This window comes from Notechis scutatus, chromosome 2 (genome assembly GCF_049901735.1).
Source record: "Notechis scutatus isolate UNSWTSFEM ecotype Mainland chromosome 2, rNotScu1.2, whole genome shotgun sequence".
In the NCBI taxonomy this organism is placed as follows: domain Eukaryota; kingdom Metazoa; phylum Chordata; class Lepidosauria; order Squamata; family Elapidae; genus Notechis; species Notechis scutatus.
In genome coordinates, this window is record NC_142010.1 from 96,655,457 (window position 1) to 96,675,356 (window position 19,900).

Sequence of the window (19,900 nt, forward strand, 5' to 3'; positions counted from 1 at the left end):
CATGACAAAGGGAATTCATTAAATTAAAAACTCCACCCTTGAGCAAAGGCTTCAGATGCCTACTCTGAGAATTTTGTTTACATCCATATGAAACTTTATTCCCATGTTCCAGATATTTTGGCAAAGCAACCAATAGGAAAAAAAAATGTTTTTTCCCCATTTGATATTGCCAACAAATAGAAAGCAACTTGATGTCCTTCAAGTCTTTTAAATGTAAACCCTCCTCAGAACCAATAAGAAGTGACTGTGGGATATATGTTATTCAGATTTCTGGAGGTTGTGACTCAGTCCGCCTATCTTTAGACTAGAGAGACTATATGTATAGTGGTTAAGGTATAATCTAGAAACTGGAAGACTGAAATCTAGTCCTGCCTTAGGCACAAAGCCAGCTGGGTGAGTTTAGGGCAGTTGTTCTCTCTTGGTCCTAAGAAGGTGACAATGGCAAATCACTTATTAAAAAAGCAACAACCACCAACCTGCAGACAATAGATTGGAAACAAGGATGAGATGGATGGCTTCAGAAATTAAATAAACAAAAATAGAAATAAATAAATTATGTATATAATTATGTCCATAATGAATTGAGCCTTATTAAATTTAGTTCCACATTTGTGGAAAAGTTGATATATGTCTGAATAATGGAAATAACATTTTCATTTCTTTCTAATCTCTGTCAATTAAAAATCTAAATTCATAGTAATTCCACTGAAAGGTGCATCCCATAATACTCAATATTTCTATATATATACTATACTACTATTTATTACTGACTTTTTTGTAACTTTATGGAAGCAACAATTCACTATTATAGGTAGTTGCTTCTTTCAGTTCTTGTTAACTGATGTTTGAACTATAAGTATTTGTGTCCATCCATATGGTCTTTTGCCAGCCTTTTTTAACAACTACTATTATTTCTCATTTTTTCACATTTTTTTCTAGAGAATCTTCCTTCTGCATTATGTGTCCAAAATATTTAGCCTCATTATTAGAATTTCCAGTAAGCTCTTTATGCCTCATTTAGTACTGAATACTAAATATATTCTCACAGCTCTTCAGTTCAAGTTTTCCTGCCTGGGCTTTCCAAGAGAGATGTAATAACGTTTGAGTTTGTGTAATAGGTGTTATGGAAAATAAAGGTTTCAAGCAGATATCTTGAAACAGTTTTTTAAACATCTTGAGCAGGCAGTATCTCCTTTTCTAGATTTAATCTCCATTTTATTTAATTCTAGACTTCAGTCCACAGATTATTTGAAAGGAATGGAACAGCTTGTCCTAAAAAAAAGTAATTAGATAATTACAGAGCTGGCAATCAATAGCATGCTGATGATCCCAAAGCTGAAGTGATCAGTCATTGAGAAAATGAAAAACTGCAGTTGGTCTCTGCATACTTCTACTTTATTTTTTTCTACTTCATTTGAGCAGTCTAGAACTTTGTATAATCCATCTTTTTTCTAGCATAGTATCTTCAGATTGAACCAATATTGTCAGTACCTATTCTGACAATTGTAATCCAAACACACTTGAAAATCATTAGGTTGATTAAAGTAAGTATAAGTAGGGATTCTGCAACCCACCATTTGTGTAAGGGAACTGTGGCAACTTTAGAACATTTGAATATTTATACTTCTATCAAATGTCAACATTCAGTTTGCTTTCAGGGAATGTTACAGCTTTCTATAATGTATAATGGTGTAGTATCTAAATACTGCAATTACTGCTGATTGATTTGAAACCTTCATAATATGATTATAAAACAAAAAGGAGAACATTGGCATTGAAAGCATTTTTCTGTACATAGAAGTAAAAGAGGGTGTCAGCTGCAACATAGAATCCTATTAGCCTTTGACTGCAATGGAAAATTCTGCAGACATCTTAATTGAACTGTCTACAATTACCCCTAGATCTTATTTCCAAAGATATGTCAGCTAATTTGAACACAGAAGTATGCATGTAAAATTCAAATTAGTTCTCCTGGTGTTTCATTACATTGCATTCACCCAATTTAAATTCCATCTGCCATTTAGTTGCCCAGTTGCCAAATTGAGATGAATACTTTGGAACTTTACAAAGCATTGTGTTGCTTTGACAACCATATTAATGAATACCATTTATTAAGCATAACATTCTTGATGCTACACAAGATAGAAATGCAGTCTACTACTTTACTGCTTTAGTTACACAAAAAACCCTTCATATACATTTTCACTGACCATGGAAAGTAGCCCCATATTCATTAATGGAAAGAGGCACATTCATTGGGGGGACCCTTGTTTCATTTAATTTATAAGTGCTTCTCTTCTTCATTACTAGGAAGAATGTGCACAATCCATAGAATGGATTGTGAATTGCTCTTTTTTCCAAGTCCCAGAATGATATGACTTTCTAGAAACATATGCAGAGTGAATGTGATTTTTAAACAACAATAACAAACACATTAAGAATGAAGACCAGGATGTGAACTAGTCATGACATTAGAGCAGGGCCATGCAACCTTTTGTTGTCAAAGACAATAGAGGACTTCTGTGTTGGTGTCTTTTTCACTTGAAACATGTCCCAAAGTCTAAAGCAAGCAGTTAATGATGGTTGAGTAAAAGATGATGGAGCTATAACTTTTCATTCTTTCTTTTAAGTCCATATTATATTATTTATCTAGTTGATGCTTTCTTTTCTTTCTAATATTTCTCTTTCTCTCCCCCTTCCAATACACACACACACACACACACACACACACATACCTCTCTCTCTCTCTCTCTTTCTCTCTCTCTCTCTCTCTCTCGGGATACAGTTCAAGCCATGGAGTTACCCTTCTGAATCAGCTGACATTAGAGGTTGAGAAAAGGTAGAGTTATAGCTTCAAATTTTTATAATAGTTGTTTCTTTTTGGACAATTGCAGTTCGATTCCATTAGAATAAATTCTTTCTCTTTTCTATTTGCATGAACAAATAAATACACTGATTATTTTGCAACACCATTATTAGTTTACATCCAATGCTGTTAGATGGGGTATATATATTTTGTCTTGCCTAAAGGTGACTAATGCTAAATTTTATCAATAATCATCCCAAATGTATATCAAATTCTACAAGAATAACAACCATATAAAACCTATTAAATCTTTCCACTATTACTGGTAATAGAGGAGATAATCTTATAATATAAAATTACTTTCCTAGGGAAAGTAAGCAAAACAGGTAAAAGGAAGTCATTGTCAATGCAATTGGCTATGGAAAGAACTGAAATAAAAATAAAAGAAATAGAGAGGAGGACAGAACGGGCGGAGAGGAACCTAGAAAGGACTGAAGAAGGCTTTAAAAGTATTAATAGAGAAATGGAAGATTCCTTGGTCCAACTTGAGATGGACAGAGCAGCGGCATACCTAAGGTTCCAAAACGTGGAGGAATCCAAAAATGAAGAACTAGCGCAATTAATGGCAGGTTTGTTGGCTGATCTAGTTGGAAAAGAAAAAGATGACTTACTCAAAGAATTCGACGAAGTCTATAGGGTGAATACCAGTTACGCAAGGCGTCACAAGTGCCCAAGGAGATCCATATCCGCTTTTCAAGAAGATGCGTGAGAGACCTAATACTTAGAATGGCCAGAGATGAGAGAGTATTATATATGGGCAAAGAGATCATAGTTCTCAAGCAGATTCCAAGAAAAGTGAGGGCCTTAAGGCAAGAATATAAATTTTTAGCTAACCACTTAAATAAAAAAGAAATTTCATTTAAATGGCAAATTCCAGAAGGGATGCTAATATGGTGGAAGGAAGGAAAATTAAAATAGATTCAATAGAACAAGCACAAGACTTTCTAGAACAGCTAACAACCACGGAGGATCAACACACTAAGGAGGAAACCCAAGGGAACATGCAGGAAGATCGGAACCGCCATAGGAACAAGGAAGAAAGACCCGTCCAAACTCAAGGAAAAGACAACTTACAACAAGAAAGAGTAGAAACATCCCCATACCTCCTACAAGAAGAGAGCCGTATAATTATGAGACAAAAAGTGAGGCAGACTTAAGTAAATGGAGGAAGGAAGTAAAATCCTTTCCATCAACATAAACGGCCTAAATTCAAGAGCTAAAAGGAAGAGGATTCTAAATAAACTAATAAAACAAAACATTGATATAGTTTGCATACAAGAAACACACATTAGGAAAAGTGAGGAGAAATTTCTAGATTGTCCGAAACTGGGAAAATTATTCACAGCACCAGCAGATGAGCACAAAAAGAAAGGTATTGCAATATATGTGAGAGATGATTTAAAAGCGGAGTTAATCTGGGCGGATCCTGAAGGAAGAACCCTGGTGGTACAAACTTGATTAATGGCATTACATTTTACTGGTAGTAATCTATGCCCCAAATGATGATCAAGGTAAATTTTTCAAACATCTTCACCAAAAATAATAGATTTCGGAAATGGCAATATTTTTCTGATTGGCGATTTTAACTCTATTGCTGACTACCGGAAGGATCATAGTAACATGAGTAAGAATAAAAAAGGAAAAAGAGAATTTTCGAAGCCATGTAAGGATATGATGTACGAACTGAATCTGGTAGATATTTGGAGAAAACTAAACCCAAAAAGAACAGTTTACCTTTACTCTAACCCACACAAAATTTGGACAAGAATAGATATGGCTTGGATAAATGGTGAATTAATTAATGAAATCAAAGATAGCGAAATCTTACCAAAGCGACTGGGCTGATCACAACCCAATTCAAATAACCTGGAGAGGTAGAAGAAAACCAAAAGAAGATGGACTCTTAACACTCACTTAATAAAAGAAGAAGAATACACTAATAAATTGAAAGAAGAACTGAACTTCTTCTTAAAAGAAAATAATAATGAACTAACTTGAAACAAAATATATGGGACACAATGAAGGCATTTATAAGAGGAACAACTATCTCTTACAATGCTATGAGAAATAAAAGAAAGTATGCCCAACAAAGTAACTTACAACAAGAAATTAAGGATTTAGAAACCCAACTACAAAAGAACCCCAAAAATCAAAGAATACAGAATCAGTTAATAACAACTAAACACAATCTAAATTTATTGGAACAAGAAAAATTGGAGAGTAGTCTGAAAATGACTAAACAAATTTATTTTGAGCACGCAAACAAGCCAGGGAGATGGTTAGCCCACAAACTTAAGAAAATGAAAGAAAAAGATTGATACACCAATTAATGGACGAGAGGGGCAATTTGCAAGAGGAGATAGAGAAGAAAAAAGAGATCACTTTTAAATACTTCAGGAAATTATACAAAAAGGAAGACGTTTGTGAGGACAAAATAATGAAATATCTAGAGGAAGCAAACGAAAAAGCAATTGGAGAGGAAGAGATAGAATTATTAAACAAAAATATAACATGGTCCGAACTGAAGTCAGCAATAGAGAAGCAAAGTAACAATAAAGCGCCAGGACCGGACGGGATACCTGTAGAACTTTACAAAACAATCATAGAACAAATTGGACCACTGATGCTGGAAGTATTCAATGAGGTACTCCTAGCAGCCAAGATGCCGGACTCGTGGAGGGGCCTTAATTTCGCTGATCCCGAAGGAGGACCTAGACCATAGACTTATTAATAATTATAGACCAATCTCGCTCCTGAATGCAGATTACAAACTATTCTCTTCTATAATAGCTAATAGACTAAAACAGGTTCTAAACACACATATCCATGAAGATCAAAATGGATTTCTCCCGTTTCGACAAATTAAGAATAATCTAAGAACAGTGATAGACATTTCAGAATACTACGAAGCCCATCCGGAAAAACAATTTGCTTTTATGTTTTTGGCGCTGAAAAAGCATTCGACAATTTAAATTGGCATTTTTAATTCAAAAATATACAATATGAACCTTGGCACTAGATTGAAAGCGTCGTCACTACAATTTACCATACTCAACAGGCAAATATTCTAATAAATGGGGAACAAACTGACCCGATAAAAATAGAAAAAGGGTTAGACAGGGTTGCCCTCTCTCTCCTCTGCTTTTCATATTAGCCTAGAATCTCTTTTGGCGTATATTAGGCAAAATTCGAGAATTAGAGGACTGAGGATTAAATCAGAAGAGTACAAAGTACAAGCCTTCGCTGATGATTTGGTTTTTTCTGGAGGAGCCTATAGAAAAAGGACATAACTTATTAGAAGAACTAGAACGATTTGGAGAAGTCGCAGGATTTAAAATTAATAGGGTAAAACGAAATTAATGTCTAAAAATTTAACAGGAGACCAGAATAAAGAACTAGAGACAATAATGGGAATACAGGTGACAAAAAAATTAAATACTTAGGAATTTGGCTTACTCCACAAAGCAAATCATTAAAAGAAAACAACTATGACAAACTTCTCCAACAATCCAAGAAAGATTTAGATTCCTGGAGTACATTACAACTTTCCTTATTGGGCAGGATTGCTCTGATTAAGATGAATATTCTGCCAAAATTTCTATATCTATTCCAGATAATTCCAATCAAATTAAATAAAATTTTTTTTATGGAATTAAACAAGATAACACTGAAATTTATTTGGCAGGGGAAAAAAAGCTAGGATTAATGTAAAAGCCCTACAAGATTTGAAAAGCAGAGGAGGTTAGGCCTGCCAAACTGGGAAGTATATTACAAGGCAGCCACCCTACTATGGATAAAGGAATGGGTGAATTTAACTAACAAAGAACACTAATATTAGAAGGCCACGATATGCAGAAAGGATGGCATGCCTTTCTGTGGGAAACTGGAAACCCAGGCAATCATATTTCCATAGGCATCTTATCAGGGACTCTCTATTAACCAATTGGAAAAAGTACGTAAAAAACTTTATCTAAAAATACCGATTTGGCTATCTCAATGGAAGCGATAGTACACCCTAATAATTTGGATATAACTAAAATGATTAAGTACGAAAATTTATTAGACCCACAAGGAAAATTGAAAACCCGACAAAATTACAAGAGCGAGGATTTAAAATTGATCAGTGGGTGTACCTTCAAATTCATAGTAGATATAAACAAGATATTAAGGAATTTGGAATCTACAATAAATTACAGACTTTAGACAAAATTCTATTAGGACCGAGGAAAAAAATATATCTAAATTTTACAAACATTTATTAGAAACTGAATTAGAACAAGAAATTGTCAAAGGAAATATGATTGCGTGGAGCAGAAACGTGGGACGGAGCATTACGCTAGCAGAATGGGAAAGGATCTGGAACAGGAACATTAAGATCACGAAATCAGCAGCTTATAAAGAAAACGCATATAAAATGTTTTATAGATGGCACCTGCCCCTTCGAGATTGGCGAAGATGCACCCAACACGAGCCCCAATTGTTGGAAATGTCAAAGCATAGAAGGTACCTTCTTCCATTTGTGGTGGTCGTGGTAAGGAAACCCAGAAGTACTGGCAAAAAATTAGGCGCTGGCTAGAGGAAATAACCAAGGAACAAATAGAGTACAAACCAGAGTCCTTCCTTCTAGGAATTTTCGATAAACAAATACCCAAAAAATCTAAGTATATTGTAATTCATATCTTAACCGCAGCCAGACTGGCATTTGCCCAGTGCTGGAAATTATCTTCCATTCCCTCTGAACATATGGTTATTCAGAAAATTTTACAATGCTTGAAATGGACAAACTAACCCAAGCACTAAAAAATAAAGAATCCTCATCATATTACAACAATTGGAATCCTTTGTATAATTGGCTAAACCAAAGATAGATCATCTCTAGGAAAATTATGGCCGAGGGCCTCCGAAGCAGAGATAAAGAAAAGCACCGCCGATGATACTTTTGAAGAAGAAAGGATCTTACAGACAGTCACAAAATATGGTTTTATTTTAACTGTTTTCCCTACTCTATCCTTCCCCTCCCTTACTCTTCCCTTTCCCCTCTCTTAGGCTTTCCTCTCTCTCCCTCTTGGTCTATGCCAAGGCCTATTTTCTTTTTGTTGTACATAATTTGTAGTTGTGTTGTTCTTTTAAAGGTAAAACTAATAAAGTATTTTTCCAAAAAAAAAAAAAAAAAAAAAAGGAAGTCATTGTTAATAGCAAATCTATATGTAATAATTTTAAAATGTTCAATCTTGAGTAAAAACTAAAAAAAAATCCTCCTTTATTATAAACTCAAGCAATCACGAGTTTGCAAATTTCATAAGGAAACCAGTCAGCTTCTAGTGGTAGAGAATGACACTCAAAGTACAGCTGAGATCACTAACTAGAAGATGGAGCAATCTCTTAGGATCAAAAAGGAAATGGTGAGATTAACCAAGTAGGCTCTAAAAGACAGTTTCATCTGATTAAACTGCAGAAACAGAAAAACTGATTTACCAGAAGTCCTGGAATTGCATTTATGCTACTAACTGTGGCAAAGCCAAAGATAAAATTACATCAGTGAGTTAAACTTTCTTTTGAGAATATAAAACAAATCAACAATTTAATAATGGTGTGTTTTAGCCTTTCTAAATGGTTGACTTTGGCACTGTTTAGTAGTCATCATTGCATCCTGTGATCTCATGATGGTTACTGTTTCTGTTGGGCAATGGGGTTACCTTTTTTTCTTAGCTGGGACACATTTGAAATTGTAATAATTCACTTTGAATCTGCAGTTATTTTTTTTCAAGGCATGGGAACAAGATACACTTCCATTCATAGGAAATCCTATATCCTAGTACCCACAGACTTATAATTGCACTTCATTATTATTTAGAGTATTGCTATTTCACTAAGTGGAGAATAATGATCAAATGGCTTTTGTTAGCCACACTCTTACTGAAATCATGTAAGAGGTTTTTCACTACTAGAAATCATTTTTCAAGCAAATAAAACATGCAAGAGTGAATGCTAGTTTTAGCATCATTTTTGCCCTCTGAAATTGGACAATTTTCAACATTATAAGATTGGCTGTATTGACAGCATTCACATATCAGCAGATGAAAGCAATATTGTGGGCCCATCTCTAAATTTACTTTTAGCTTACAATACAATTTAGACATTTTTAATTAATGCAAATCATGTTTGTTTTTCCCATTGACACTTTCAAAGACTGAAAGTGGGGGGGAATCATGCCTTTAGTTAAATTACTCTAAGCATTAACTATAAGTCCTTTAGTGAAATAAAGTTTCACATATTTCAAATGATGTGTCCCCAATCTCTCAGTTTTATTTCTCTTCTTTTCTCCAAACTTAAAGGAGTCCTTTATGTAGGATAAAATTGCAACCTTTCAGATGTATATAGTGCCTCTCTTCCACAGCTTTCTTTCCCACCCACAATTTCCAGTACTTCTGAGCTGTGTTAAATAAAACTAGCAGAGCTTTTGGACATCATTTTAGAACCTTCCTCTGATTGGCAGATCACAAGAAAGAAACACATCCCAGGAGTCTCTATGTGAGATTGTTACTAACTGACTGAGGGTTCACTTTCATGTCTTAAATCTTTGAAACCCAGGTGTGTTGTAGATTAGCACAATTTACAAGCAGTGTGTGGAGATTTATTATGATAATTGTTGCTTTTATTTTTTATTCCCCCAAACTCAAAGATAATTAATGCCAGTGTGTGTCCTGGTATCTGACTCCTTTAATTGGCCCTATGGTGCCTTGGGTATTTGAAAATCCACTCACTTAAGGGTTTTCTTTTTTTTCCTTTTGACTTGTTTTCCTGGAGCTGTTCATTAGTGCTTAAAATATTTGATTACGTTTAATTGTGATGTCTTCAATTCAATGCACCTGCTACAATCTACATAGGGAAAATGGGAACTGAAGTTATTCAGATAAAAAAAATGAGTTGAGGAAATTAAATGTAAAAAAAAAAAAGATTTCCCCAATAAGAGGTAATTGGGGTTAAACAGATGAACAAAATAAACATATAGTTGTGGTTCTTTTTTTTCCCCTAATGAGTATGGTAAAATGATTTATATGATAAGAACTTTGCCTTTCAATTATTATTTTTAATCTTTTCTTCAAATCCTTTCATCTTCCTTTGGACATCTGCACTTAGTTTAAGCCTAATCTCCAATATTAGAAAGTCCACATGTTCCTGTTCTTGACAATCTGGCATTTCTGAGCTCCAGTTCTACTTGGAGATGTTTTGTTTTTTACTCTTTGTTGTTGTTGTTGTTGTTGTTGTTTGTTTGTTTGTTTGTTGTTGTTGTTGCTGCTGCTGCTGCTGCTACCAGATTTGTTCTTTTCAATAAGCAATATTTATATTTCAGCATCATGAGCATTTGTTTGATGCTAGAGGGAGTTAGCTGTTGGACAGAATGTTCCTGGACCAGGAAATGTTCTTCCAGTTGCCCATGGCATTATTTAACAAATTGGATTAAAAGGAGCTAAGAAAACATGGTAAATCACTTTCAAAGGAGCACTCTAGATCAGACTTTCCCCTTTGCAGTTAAATGATTCTGTTTCTAAAGTTTTTATTTATATCTAAAAAGCAACATAAACCTCTACCAGTGCTTTCATAAGAAGAGTAATTAGAGTGGATTAAAACACTCATATAATGTTAGAATTTCCAAGTAAATCTTTATTCGATCTTTGAGGAGGTTAAAAGTATAAAAGCACCACATTTCCTGCCATTAAAATGACGTGTTCCATGCATTCTCATGAGTATCCAACATAATCTTTTCCAGATTATTGCCATCCTTCCAAGGTTGGCAAGATCAAGGAACAGGAACAGCAGGGATTTCAGGAATATTCTTTATTGTTGTTGGGATCTTGAAAGTCAAAATTCAAGACAGGGTAATTTTGAATTTGTTTCATATGCTTTCTTCCTTCCCTGGGCTGAGTATTCTTTCCTGAAACGCCTCCCTTAACTGTTTAGTTATCCCTTTCTTACTCCCAGGGCTAGATCTGCATTCTATCACAGTTATATCTGAACAACAGTAATTACTGTCACTCTCCTTTCTGGGGATTGATCTACATCTATAAGGCTTTTTCAGGCATTCAGGAATTTAACACATGAACACTTTTGATAAGTTGTCCACCCAACATCACTCAAATGACAACATTGCTGCAGAGATTTACAATATCAGCACAATTCACGTTGGCCTCATGTATGCAAGGACCCTGACAATGATTACACATGTTCAATTGCCTCAGACATCTGCACTGGACGTGCAAATGCCTGTAGTAGCAGGCCATTCAAGAGATGCTAAGAGATGACTGTGGGATTATCCAGACCATTTATGAACTGAAAGTGTCAGGCATTGTATTTAGTCTTGGACTCAAATCTATACCTATAGGTACTCATGGCTCTATTGACTCATTCACAGAGCTGTTAAAATTGTATAGCATTTCCATTAGTCTCTGCAATATAAAATTTGTCAGGCTTACACTGTGTTCTGTATTTTAAAGAAGCTAAAAATTATACCACTCCCATAGTCTGAAAAAGTATACTTGAAAATACTATAATTATAAATGCTATTATACCATAGTATTCAGAAAGCTGATTAGAAAATTGAGTGTAAAATATTTTTTGTAAACTACAGTCCAATGGCCTCCATCAGCGTAAACTACAATTCATAGGAGTTTGTGGGTAGAGGCAAAAAGCTTTCTGATTGTCATGTTTTGATCCTGCAGTTAGAAAATCTATTTGAGGACCAAACTTGGAAAATAAAATCCAAACTTGGAAAATCCTCCTGTTTCTAACTACTTTTTGAATTCAAAGCTCTGGCATTGAAAAGAAGATTCCAGAAAGAACCACAAAGGGCCAACAGTCAATCCTTCCCATTTCATTTTATGATAGCATATCAGAATTTATAAATGTATAAAAAGTTTTAAATCTGTGAATGATAGGAAGAAAGAAAGAATTCTTAATTATGTACACAACTATTTAGTCTATCATAGTGAGCTTAAGATGGGATTTCTATATGACACTTAAGAACAAGTTTGTTTTTTTTTTTAAGAAAAAAAGTGTCAGCACTATTGCAAGAGTTATACAATTGAGGATGACACTAAATGGTTACATTTAGCTTAAACACTAAATGGTTACATACATGTCTGTGTCTTTTTCACTGCTCCTAATAATAAAATCACATAACTATGAAAATAATTGAACTGGACTATGCTAATATCATTAAGATGGGAGACTTTAATGGAATTGTAGACAATAAATTGGACTGTACAACATAGAAAACAACAAAGCAAAACAGAAAGACTCTCCCTAAATCCTTTTTTAAAATGACAGATTGAATAAATTTAAAAGATGCATGGAGAGAAAGAAATGCTAAGACTAAACAATACACCTTCTATTTAAATAGACATTTATCATGGTCCATAATAGATATGATATGGATGTCAACAGAATTGTTCGCTAATATCCAAGAAATAAAACAAGTACTTGGGCAGATCATAATCCAATGACAATTAAATGGAAAGGACAAAGAAGAAGATCTAGATGGACGTTATTGAAACAAGTACTTGGGCAGATCATAATCCAATGACAATTAAATGGAAAGGACAAAGAAGATCTAGATGGACGTTAAATAATACTATACTAAAAGAAAAAGACTTCATACAGAGGACTGGCTTTTTTCTTTAAAGAAAATAAAAAAGAAGACACATCAATGCAGTATGTATGGGATACAATGAAGCATATGCCAAAGGCTTGATAATAGACTATACAAGGAAAAGAAAAACCATGAAAAGTCTAGCCTCTAAGACATTAGAGGATGAGTATAAAGGACTTGAAAAAGAGTTTCAGAAAAAGGACATTAAGTTAAAAATGGATATAATTAAACATAAAATGGGACTAATAGAAAAAGAATCAGCACAGAAAATCAGAGGTGCAAAACAGAACTATTTTGAAGATGCAAATAAACCAGGTAGATGGTTAGCATATAAACTGAGAAAGGAGAAAGAATCAAGGAAAATACTGTAACTAATAGATGATCAAGGAAAGATTGTTATGGAAGTAAAGAGAAGAAGAAAATTATACGAGATTATTATGGGAAAATATACACACAAGAGAATATTGATGATGAAAGAGTCAAACAGTACTTACAGATTGCTAATCTACCCCAGATACCTAAAGATATTGAAATAATGTTAGAAAGCAACATAACGATGATGGAGTTAATTGAAGCACTTAAGAAGCAAAACAATGGAAAGGTACCAGGCTCAGATGGACTTCCAGCGGAATTTTACAAAACACTACAAGAATCGTTGAATCTTCCATTGCTAGAAGTTATGAATGAAGTTATTTTAAAGATACCTAAATCATGGTAAGAAGCTTATATTACACTTGTCCCAAAAGAGGAGGCCGCCTTATTACAAATCAAGAACTATAGACCTATTTCCCTACTAAATGCAGATTATAAAATTTTTGGTTCAATATTGGCAGAAAGACTTAAAAAATATCTAAATAATTTATTCACCCTGATCAAAATGGATTTCTGCCAAAGAGACAAATTAAAGACAATATGAGAGTAATCTTGGACACTTTGGAATACTACGAGGCACATCCTGAAAAACAATAGCTTTGATATTCTTAGATGCACAGAAGGCATTTGACAATGTGAATTGGGGATTTATGTTATTATAGCTGGAACAGATGGGCTTTGGTAAAAAAATTATCCAAGCAATAGAAGCTATATATCATAAGCAAACGGCAACGGTAATGATAGAGGGAGAACTGACAGACTCTATTGATATAAGAAAAGGAACAAGACAAGGGTGCCCACTGTCACCTTTGTTGTTTGTGTTAACCTTGGAAGTGCTAAACAGAAATATTAGAGAAGAAAAGGATATAAAAGGGATGAAAATTAAAAAGGAAGAATTTAAATTGCAAGCATTTGCAGATGATCTGGATTTTATTTCAGAAGACCCACTAGAAACAGCATTAAAATTGATAGAAAAGATAGAGGTATATGGGAAGGTGGCTGGTTTGAAAATAAATAAAGACAAAACAAAGATTTTGACAAAGAATGTTATTAAGACAAAAGGAAGAATTGGCGGATGTTTTGAAAATCCAGGTCACAAATAAGATCAAGTATTTGGGGATACACTTGACAGCAAGATGTAGCACACTAAAAGAGAATAACTGTATTAAACTCAAGCAGCAGATAGCGTTAGATTTGGCGAAATGGGAAAATTTACAACTGTCATTAATATGGAGAATATCAACAATCAAGACAAATATATTACCCAGAATTTTATATTTGTTCCAAAAAATTCCAATTAGGCTTGGAAAAGATTATTTTGAAGATTTAAATAAAATTGTGTTGAAATATATATGGCAAGGTAAGAAAGTGAGAATAAAATTAAAACTTTTGCAAGATGCTAGAATAAGAGGAGGATTTGGTTTGCCTAATTTGAAGTTGTACTACCAAGCTACAAATCTGATGCGGGTAAAGGAATGGATAACATTAAGAAATACTAGATTGTTGACTTTAGAAGGACATGATCTGTTGTTGGGGTGGCATGCTTTTCTATGGTATAAAGGAACTAAAACACAGGGGTATTTTAGAAGACATTATATACAGGAGTCTTTGTGGTTAAACTGGGAGAAGACTAAAAGGCAATGTTATTTGAAAATTCCAGTCTGGCTATCGACTATTGAAGCATTTTCTTATCCTATAATATACAAAAAGGAACAAACAGATATGGTGAAATATTGAATGAAAAGGGTGACCTTAAATCTATGCAAAACTAGAGGAACAAAGTATAAAGATGAATTGGTTTTCATATGCGCAAATACATTCTAGGTATGATAAAGATTCTAAAACAGAAGGTTTCTATGATAAACTGACTGATTTAGATAAGATTTTGACAAGTACTGATGAAAAGGTGATTAAAAAATTATATGGATATTTATTAGAAATTAAACTAGAAGAAGAACAAGTTAAAGAAACTATGATTGCTTGGGGGAAGAATTTTGGATATGGGATTGATCTAGAGAAATGGCAAAAATTGTGGTCTCAAAATTATAAGATGACAATGTCAACAGCATATAAAGAAAATTTGTATAAGATGTTTTACAGGTGGCATTTCCGCCCAACAAGAATAGCAAGAATGTTCAAGAACAAATCTGAAAAATGTTGGAAATGTCATCAGATACCTGGCTCATATTACCATATGTAGTGGACGTGTGCTGATGCCAAAAAATATTGGACTAAAATCCACACATGGTTGGAAAAAATGACAAAAAAGCATATAGACTTGAAACCAAATATATTTTTATTGGGAATTTAACTGAAATATACAGTAAAGAATTGAAATATTTGATCGTAAATGTATTAACAGCAGCTAGGATTGTATTTGCTAAAAACTGGAAAAATGCGAAAATACCAACGCAGGAGGAAGTTATTAAGAAAATATTGGAATGTGCTGAAATGAGTAGATTGACATTTGAATTTAAAGAACAAGAAGATAAACAATTTTATAAAATTTGGGATCTATTCTATCAATGGTTAGACAATAAAACATGGTAATGAAATATGTAGATTTTTAGAACATAATGAATATATAAAGATGTTTTTTTATATATCTACAAAATGATTATAGGATAGATTTGAGATGATAATATGAACTGTCATAAAACAAATTAAGTAAAATATGGATTATCTTGTAAAATATGAATGAATAATAGTATAGTCAAATGACTGATTAACAATGAAATTAATGTATTTAGGAATATTTGATTGACAATACGAGAACATATACAATGTAATTGTAAGTGAAGACTATGAAGTGGAAGCACAAAACAATTTGTAAATTAACCGACACACTGTATGGCTTGATGTTTTTATGCTGTGTTTGTCTAAATTTGTCTTAAAAACAATAAAACTTTTTTAAAAATACTATAATTATAAATGCTATTATACCATAGTATTCAGAAAGCTGATTAGAAAACTGAGTGTAAAATATTTTTTGTAAACTACAGTCCAATGGCCTTCATCAGCGTAAACAGCAAATCATAGGAGTTTGTGGGTAGAGGCAAAAAGCTTTTTGATTGTCATGTTTTGATCCTGCAGTTAGAAAATCTATTTGAGGACCAAACTTGGAAAATAAAATCCAAACTTTGAAAATCTTCCTGTTTCTAACTATTTTTTGAATTCAAAGCTCTGGAATTGAAAAGAAGATTCCAGAAAGAACCACAAAGGGCCAACAGTCAATCCTTCCCACTTCATTTTATGATAGCATATCAGAATTTATAAATGTATAAAAAGTTTTAAATCTGTGAATGGTAGGAAGAAAGAAAGAATTCTTAATTATGCACACAACTATTTAGTCTATCATAATGGCTTAAGATGGGATTTTTATATGACACTTAAGAACAGGGTTGTTTTTTTTTAAGAAAAAAAGTGTCAGCACTTTTGCAAGAGTTATACAATTGAGGATGACAAAAGCTGAAGCTTAAACACTAAATAGTTACATACATGTCTGTGTCTTTTTCACTGCTCCTAATAATAAAATCACATCAATATGGATCTTGGATTACCATGTAAAAAATTAGCATTTAAAAACTAAAGATCCAAAAATCAATGTCCAAAGTCTTCCATTACCTTTATTTCCATCTAACGACATCTAGACACTTTCCTTAGTGAAAAAATTGTTCAAATGTCCGAAAATGGGACAGATTACCTAAAATGAACTCTCCAGAGGCCAGATAAATATGATGATCCTCCCCAATTATGCACTTAGGGATGTTCTTATCTTGACTGTGGGAGTAATATTGAAACTCTATCTGAGCTGTTTTCTAAAACTCCAAATGAAAAATTCAGAAAGAAGAAAATGACTCTGAAATCTTCCTACAAAGAGGCAGCTTCTGGGTAAGTGCCAAAATGCAAACTGTTCCTATGCATTGTGAGAACTCTTTATATTAATATAAGGCATGTGTAAAATGTAATAAAGATACTGAAATATATTGGTTCCAGTGAAGGTGAAAGGAAATTCTATCAACTAGTAATATTGCAGAAATAGATATTTTATAAATATCTCAAGAGATATATCATGAATGATCCAAATATCACAGGAACTAAAAAGAACAATGAAGATCTGGGTAAAATAACTGATTTGCAACTAATACATGTATTAGGTTCAGCTAGAAATTGCTGAACAAATTTGGAGAAAATGTTTTAAAGGTTATGTTTCCTTTCCTTTTGTCTGTGAGTCATTCTTTCATGATAGTCTCAAGTCATGTGTCATTTACAAAGAATATTCAAATTAAAAGCTGGCTAAATGATTCAGAAATCCAGAGATATTTTGCACTGCATGATTTTAGATGTCAACTAGGAAGTAAGTTATGCAATCGGACTTAGTCCTGGGTAATCCTGTCACAAAGAATGATGATAAAACTTTCTAATGTAGCCAGGGGTGGGTTTCTACCGGTTCTGTCCACCTCTGTAGAACTGGTAGCTCTGAAGAGCAGCAGACATAGAACCGGTTCATGTTAGCTCAGGAATTCTGGGAATTGAAGTCCACAAATCTTAAACTTGCCAAGTTTGAAGACCCTTGTTATACAGAATAGGACTAAAAAGCAAGGTATATCTGCCTAAGTTTATGTTCTGTTGCATCACAAAGTGTAAAATTAAGGAGAAGAAAAAATAGTCAGAATTACTCTCCAAGCAGGATATTGTGGCTAGCTTTTCCCAAGGTTTTTCTTTAACTGGAAGCAGTTTCCAGTTCATCTGAGTAGCAAATAAACAGCCCAGAATTAAATCACTCCCCTGAAAAGAAAAGGGAGTAACACATTTTTACAAGGCCAAGTTAATTCTTGAGGATGATTTGGCTAAAACAGAGGTCTCCAAACTTGGCAACTTTAAGACTGGTGGACTTCAATTCCCAGAATTCTCCAGACAGCATAGCTGTCTGGAGAATTCTGGGAGTTGAAGTTTACAGGTCTTAAAGTTGCCAAGTTTGGGGACCCCTGGGCTAAAACAATATATTCAAGTTATAGTTTAGGAGTTGACCATACATTACATAGGCTTCCTTTCATAATGCATATCTGATATATTGCTGTGGAGATAGTTGTGAAAAAGAACATGAAATGCAGTACATTGCAGAAAATATGAAGGGATTATAAAGGCACTTATGAAGAAAAGGTTTGTGTAGGTTCAAACACAAATAAACTTTTTATTTTCCAGGATTGTTTTTATCTGGACTAAAGTGATTATGCCCTGCTTTACAGAAGAACATTTTGTTTGAAAGCATCCTCTTTGTAGTGCTAGCAACTATTTTATAGCTGTGGAAGTCACATTGTTTAAAATGGTATGTGAGAGCAATAGAGGACAAAGTGGTAGCATAATAATGTCATTGAAAGAGTTGAACATGACATTTTGATGATTTTTTCTTAAAATATTTTGATGAATGACTTTACAAAAACAAAATAGTTGCATTAAATGTATTGAAAAATTTGCATTTTTTTTTCTTATTTGTAAATACACACACACACACACACAAATCTCTTTTCTTTTTCCATTCTGCCAATTATTTAGTTAGACTTCCTAGGCCCATGATGGCGAACCTATGGCACGCCTGCCGGAAGTGGCACGCAGAACCATTACTTCCAGCATGCGAGCCATCACCTAGAGCAGGTCTACTGTGCATGCACATGCGCCGCCTTCCCAACAGCTAATTGTTGGGTATGTGGTGTGCATGTGCAGGGTACAGGGGTGCGCAGGAAATGCATGTGCATGCGTAGAGATGCGTGGTGCATGGGGGGTCTTGCATGCATGTGCAGAGATGTGTGGTGGGATCACGGGTGCATGTACAGAGGCATGGGGGGGGCTGTGCCCATTGCCTTCTGGGTGCTGGGATGTGAGCATGCGCGCAGAAGTGCACATGCAATTTTTGGCACAGGAGCCCAAAAAGGTTAGCCTAGGCAATGAGTTCTTCCCAAGAAGCTAGAAAGTTATAATATATTAGTATTTTGTGTGTGTGTGTGTGTGATCCAAGGAGTGTAGCATTTTTAAAGTGACAGGTGGAAATTATAGTCATATTTAATATTGGGCTCATAGATATAATTTAGAACATTCAACATAGGCAGTGATAATTGAATTCAATCCAATTTGCTGAATTAATTCAAACTTATAAATTATCTTAGAAACTTGAAATTATACATTTGGATTAATTTGATACGATAATCTGATTCAGTTGTAGCAATCAATTTGATTTGCTTCTATACATTACATTGTTGAAACATAATCCAATCTACAGTAAATGATGCTGCAAAGATTTACATTACCAACTTATATTTCCCTTTGTCCTCAGCCCATTTTTTTTTGGATGATACATTTAATAATTTTGGGGAGGGCATTAGCAGATTATCATACTACCTTAAGAATAGTCTTTCTCGTTCAACTTTTTGGGGCAATGTTCTCTGCAGTGATTTATGTTCTGAGAAAACCCTGAGAAGAAAGGTTTGGAAGAATTTAAGCCGCATTAAAAAGAGAGTAGAAACTATAGAAGCTTTTTTCTCTGTGTTGAACTAAACAAATCTTAGAGGAGCTGTACTTTTTGAAATGAATTTCTTGTAGTGTTAAGTCTGAAGGTTTAACAGTGCACTGAGTCTCAATTTAATAGTCAGACAGGGATAGAAAGATATAAAGAATGTACCAAAAGAATCTTACACTGATCTAAAAATTTTGGATGTGGAAAGGAATAACTTTTTAAAACAACTAGAGATTCTTTGGATGTAAGTTGGGAAGTAACAATTTCTCTTCAAAACAATTCCATGGTATGAAAGCTTTCCCCTTCATCAGACTTAACAGTCTACCTTACAACCTTTGTTAAAAACATCCATAAGAAAATCTAAAATGCCCTTTACACTAGCATATAGTCATTATTTTTTTTTTAAAAAAATGTACCAGTGTTAGCTAAGATGAAATTTATTATATTGATCCTAGGAAGGAGTGTCTGACTGAAAACTAAAAGCACTTTGCTATAATAAGAA